Genomic DNA, 6170 nt, shown 5'->3' with positions numbered 1-6170 from the left:
ATAAAAGGAAAGCTCGACTCGCGCAAAAGTTCATTATTGTATCGCAACGCCAGCCAGCACGAGCATCATCATGCCACCCAAGGCATCTGGAAAGGCTGCCAAGAAGGCCGGAAAGGCCCAGAAGGCCATTGCCAAGGGCGATAAGAAAAAGAAGCGCAGGAGGAAGGAGAGCTACAGCATCTACATCTACAAAGTGCTGAAGCAGGTCCACCCCGACACTGGTATCTCTTCCAAAGCCATGTCGATCATGAACTCGTTCGTGAACGACATCTTCGAGCGCATCGCCGCCGAGGCTTCTCGCCTGGCCCACTACAACAAGCGTTCCACCATTACCAGTCGGGAGATCCAGACGGCTGTAAGGCTCCTGTTGCCCGGAGAACTGGCCAAGCACGCCGTCTCTGAGGGCACTAAGGCCGTCACCAAGTACACCTCCTCCAAGTAAACGGCTTACTTACTGCCCTGTGGTGGTGGCTTGGCCTCAAACCAACAAACTCGGCTCCATTGGAGCCACACTTTAATTTCTAAAGAGATTGTGAGTGTTAGACACCAATACTATTATAACAAAAACCTCTGTCACTGAAAGCAAATAGCTATAAAATGAGAATATTTATGAAACTGTCTGTGTGTGTTTCTCTCTCTCAGTCTCTGTCTGTCTGTCTGTCTGTCTCTGTCTCTGTCTCTGCATGTCTCTCTCTCTCTCTCTCTCTCTCTCTCTCTCTCTCTCTCTCTCTCTCTCTCTCTCTCTCTCTCTCTCTCTCTCTCTCTCTCTCTCTCTCTCTCTCTCTCTCTCAACACACATATAAACACTCGGTATCTTTTTTCTAGAGATTAGAGATTCATTGTTATGTTCCACATTAGGATTACTATGCAGGCCACCCTCTTAAGGTTTGAAAATGTCAAGAAAACGGTTAATTTAAAATGTCATCTCCTAACTTAACAGATTAAGCCAGAGGACCAAAAACAGAATAAAACAGGACAGGACAGTATGTCACTTATACAAGCTGCTTTTATTTCTAGTACAGTATGACAATTTTTTTTTTTTTTTTTTTTTGGAGGGGGGGGGGGAGGATCCTTGGCAGTGCATAAGAATGAAAAGCGACGGCGTTTTGTTTGTAAGAGGACAGGTTGTACTACAAATGACTTGATTTATTGATATCACGTGTACAGTGTATGTATGCCACCTAAATTATTGTATTTATTTATTTATTATATGTATAGATGAAGGTTAATTCATATGACTGATGCTAGGAATGTCTGAAATCTCCTTAGAAGGATATTTTGGCCCTGAGAAGGGCCGAGTTTGGTGTATACTAGGGTGGTCGTTTTAGCTTATGCACGCTCTCCACGGATACGGCGAGCAAGCTGAATGTCCTTTGGCATGATGGTGACACGCTTGGCGTGGATGGCACAGAGGTTAGTGTCCTCGAAGAGACCGACCAGGTAAGCCTCGGATGCCTCCTGTAAAGCCATGACGGCAGACGACTGGAAGCGAAGATCGGTCTTGAAGTCCTGGGCAATCTCGCGCACCAGACGCTGGAAGGGAAGTTTCCTGATGAGCAACTCTGTGCTCTTCTGGTAACGACGGATCTCACGCAGGGCGACCGTTCCGGGCCTGTAACGGTGAGGCTTCTTCACGCCCCCTGTGGCAGGAGCAGATTTGCGTGCTGCCTTGGTGGCCAGCTGCTTACGAGGAGCCTTGCCTCCCGTGGACTTGCGAGCAGTCTGCTTGGTGCGAGCCATGGTGAACAACTGTGGTTTGTGATGGCCGGCGCCGAAAAATTTTTGCTTATATACGCCGTCTCGAGGCGCTTGCTCGAGCGCCATTGGCTGCTCGACTCGCCTACGTCACCCCGTTGCCCCTCCCCTCCTTCCTCTGGCTGCAGCCAACAGGCAGCTCACCTCAAACACTATTATCGCTGATTTTGCTCTATTTTTTGGATTTGTGCAAAAGTCATTTCACAGAGACGTGAAACAGACGAGTAGGCAACTGCAGTTTTGAAAGCGTTGTGAGAAAGCCGTGTTTCTGCTCGAGTACAAGCATAAAGTAAGGACAGGCAGGAGTTAGGAGTTGCCATGCTACAAGTACGTCCGCTTGACGGGATATAGTCTGGGGAAATCGTGCCGAAATTTTATTATTCACACAACTTCAACACCATGACTGGACGCGGCAAGGGAGGCAAGGGACTCGGAAAGGGTGGCGCCAAGCGTCATCGTAAGGTGCTACGTGACAACATCCAGGGCATCACCAAGCCCGCTATTCGTCGCTTAGCTCGTCGTGGCGGCGTGAAGCGTATTTCGGGTCTCATCTACGAAGAGACCCGTGGCGTCCTGAAGGTGTTCCTCGAGAACGTCATCCGTGATGCTGTAACCTACACGGAACACGCCAAGAGGAAGACCGTCACTGCCATGGACGTGGTGTACGCTCTGAAGCGCCAGGGTCGTACCCTCTACGGATTCGGCGGATAAGAGCTTGGCTAATCCATCGATTCCACCCACCACCACCTCAAAACGGGACCTAATTAGGTCCCTATACTTTTTTACTGAAGGGCTTAATAGACGATAACATAAATTGTTTTGATATCAGCTAGCACATTGGGTCTTATGAAATCTATTTTTTATCCTCGCATGCTTAAAGGGACTCTGATTGGGGAGGGAGGGGTGGGGGGGGGGGGGGAAGGTTTGTTCCGTTATATACTAGCAGAGCAGGATCATTGGTGGTGGTGGGGGGGGGGGGGTGAGGGAGAGAGAGAGAGAGAGAGAGATCTTTCCCAACTCTTCCTTTTTACATGAGTGAGCTACCCGTTTTATTCATTTTATCCTTCTCAGAGCTGTTTTGATAGTATCCAAATGATGGTAAATGAAAAGGGAGGACACGAATATCTACCCAGAATTCAGGACTGGCAATCGATATGCATGTTTGAGTGCGAATCTTTTTCTCTCTCAACTTAGGTATACGTTTATGTCGTACCTAAAAGCGAGAACCACACTATTGGGACAAGTATGCAAGGCCCAATTTTCCTAACAAGCACAGTTAATTTTGTTATTTTCGAACATTTCTTTCCAAATTGGTTTATCCAATTAACAGTATTATATTAAGATCATGAATTGCTGGGTTAGGTTAGGTTAGGTTAGCTTAGCTTAGGTTAGGTTAGGTTAGCTTAGCTTAGCTTGGGTTAGCTTAGGTTAGGTTAGGTTAGCTTAGCTTGGGTTAGCATAGGTTAGGTTAGGTTTGATTACATTTCTATGTTAGATTTAACTCAAATTCAAAACAATTGCAGTCATTCGGCTTGTTAGTCAACTTGCCTCTAATAGGGGCAATTTGTCTAACAAGACTATTTAGTTTTGTGTGCATATATATATATATATATATATATATATATATATATATATATATATATATATATATATATATATATATATATATATATATATATATATATATATATATATATATATATATATATATATATATATTATAGCTTCAAGACTCCGAACCAATATAGAAGCATCAAGAGGAAGTGCTTGTGTTATGGGCCAATAGGCCTTCTGCAGTTACTTCCATTCTTATGTTTTTATTCCCATTGGTTCGTGTTTTATCTTGTGTAAATGTCAATCACCTCACCCAAAACTTTGGTACCATATCACCTCACCCATGTATGTGTATATATATATATATATATATATATATATATATATATATATATATATATATATATATATATATATATATATATATATATATATAATATACAGAGTAAATCTACCCCAAAAGTAATGATTTATTTGTCTACAAAACTAAACTCTTTTTGGAATCATATGAGGCCCCTCCACTGAGGGGGGAGGCCTGGATGTTTATTGTCATGTGTATTCATGCTGCTTGCATGTCGTCGTTTATTTTGCCTTTGTTGTTTTCTTGACAGCTTTCTTTGCCTTGGGTGGTTTGGGAGATTTTGAAGCTCTCTTTATTTTGGGCTTTTTGTTCCCAACAACAAGCTGCTGCTGCTGCTTCTTTTTCAAGGCTGTAGGTGGTTTGTTGCTTGTGGCGGCTTTCTTGGGAGTTACCACGGCCTTCTTTGCTGCTGTAGATGGTTTCTTGGTTGTGGTGGCTTTCTTGGGAGTTAGAACGGCCCTCTTCTCTGCTACGGCCAGCTTGAATGATCCACTAGCTCCACTTCCCTTGGTCTGAACAAGAATGCCGTCAGCCACTGCTTTCTTGAGAAATCTTCGGATGTAAATGGCGATCTTGGCAGCCTCGACTTTGTTGTTGGCAACAACGTACTTCTTGATTGCTTGTAGAGACGAGCCCTTACGGTCTTTGAGTGCTGCGACCGCGGCTAGAACCATTTGACTAGTTTTCGGGTGAGCAACCTGGACGCGAGGTTTCCTGGTGGTGGCCACCACAGCAGCAGCAGCCGCAGCCTTCTTGGTAGGCTTTGCTTCTACCATGATGATGATGAGATAACCAAGGTGATGAGAGACGCTCAGACAGTCACGGGGGAATGATGCTGCCGCCATTCATTCATTTAAATATAGGTCAAGATACCCTAATGGGTGAGCGAGGAAGTGGGGATAGGGGAAGAATTAGTGGGGGTGAGAGGAAGGGTTTTCAGTATGAGGTAAAGTGCCAGGGCTAGACCCAGCTGCATGGCATTGAAATCGTTATGACCAGACTAGGCAGTGAAGGCAAGGAATCGGATCTGTGACAACATTTCGTCTTTTCTGAGCACCCACGGAGACACCAGCCCTCAGCTGGGTGTGCCCTGGAGGCTCACACCAGATGTGGTCTTTGATCTGTCAATCAGCATCGCGGCCCACCCAAGGCACCAGAAAACGGGAGCTAGTTGGTCCCCCCCTAAAGAGGGGGGAGAAGAGTTAGGAGGTTATAGTTGGAAGTTTGGTGATTTGAGTAGTGATATTATAGGAGAGGGGTTATGTAAAGGACGGAGCAGGAGGTGGATCGTCGATCAGGTTAAAGAGGTTGTGCGTATGTCTGGGTCTGCTTAGGACGTTTCTGAGGAACGTGTCGTAGTTGTCATGATAGGTGAGAATTCTGTCAATCTGTTTCTTCCCCATAGTATCCCAGGTTATGGTACAGAAGCTGCAACCTGGCAACTCGTCCACCAATCACGACGGTTGGTTTTACGGCTCCGAAACCTGGATCCCATATCTTCTCTAAAATAGAAGCATTTGTTCATGTTCTTTGTAAAAGTATCATAAAGCAGGACAGATGAGACAAATATCATAAAAACTGAAGAGCAGATGAGCACACACATGTATGTATTACAAAAGAAAATCCACAAATTCATTAGAAATTGGCAGGGTAGGCTGAGGAAGTAGGTAGATGTAAAATGTCTGTAAATGGCGAAAGAACATAAACCCAAGACTGAATAAACGATGTTAAATATCCATGCCAAGGAGACAAAAATATGTTAGGATACAATTACCATTAAGACACCACAAGAAGGTCCGTATCCTGCCGTGATGACTAAAAAGAGTTGGTTATTAGCCACAATGTGTAGGCAGTCTCATGCCAACGGCCATACCACGTTGAGAACACCGCTTCTCGTCCGATCAGCGAAGTTAAGCAACGTTGGGTTTGGTTAGTACTTGGATGGGTGACCGCCTGGGAACACCAAATGCTGTTGGCAATAATGTTTTTTGTTTTGTTTTGTTTTGTTTCGTTTGTTTTTGTTTGAATGGCTGGCTGGCTGGCTGGCTGGCTGGCTGGCTGGCTGGCTGGCTGGCTCCACGGGAAATTCACGGAGTTGTGTGGAATAAGGCCTGGTAAAATGAATTAATATGTATGTCATGTTTAAAACAAACTCGCTTAATATAGTGTGTGAGGCTTTATACAAAAACAAACAACCAAAACAAAACATGTTGTATATATATATATATATATATATATATATATATATATATATATATATATATATATATATATATATATATATATATATATATATATATATATATATAGCTTAATCCGGGTTTGAACTCGCAACTCCAAGAATACGCATCACTTATATACACTTTACCACTGGACCACTGCAGGACACTTGATGCTGAGGTATCAATTTAATGACGTAAATGCCATTTCCACAAATAAATGATAATTTAAAAGTATTTGTATGTACAAATCTTTTCTGTTTAAAAGGCTACAATATCAG

The 6170-nt window shown here is 43.7% G+C and overlaps 1 non-coding gene across 1 annotated transcript; it reads left to right on the top strand.

Moving 5' to 3' along the window:
• Positions 1-5529: 5529 nt before the first annotated feature.
• On the top strand, positions 5530-5648 carry LOC138362245 (5S ribosomal RNA). The gene has a single exon (XR_011227520.1). It is a non-coding gene; the product is annotated as a 5S ribosomal RNA (ribosomal RNA).
• Positions 5649-6170: the final 522 nt, after the last annotated feature.

This window comes from Procambarus clarkii, unplaced genomic scaffold (assembly GCF_040958095.1).
Source record: "Procambarus clarkii isolate CNS0578487 unplaced genomic scaffold, FALCON_Pclarkii_2.0 HiC_scaffold_1542, whole genome shotgun sequence".
In the NCBI taxonomy this organism is placed as follows: domain Eukaryota; kingdom Metazoa; phylum Arthropoda; class Malacostraca; order Decapoda; family Cambaridae; genus Procambarus; species Procambarus clarkii.
This window is presented reverse-complemented; position numbering and strand designations above follow the sequence as displayed.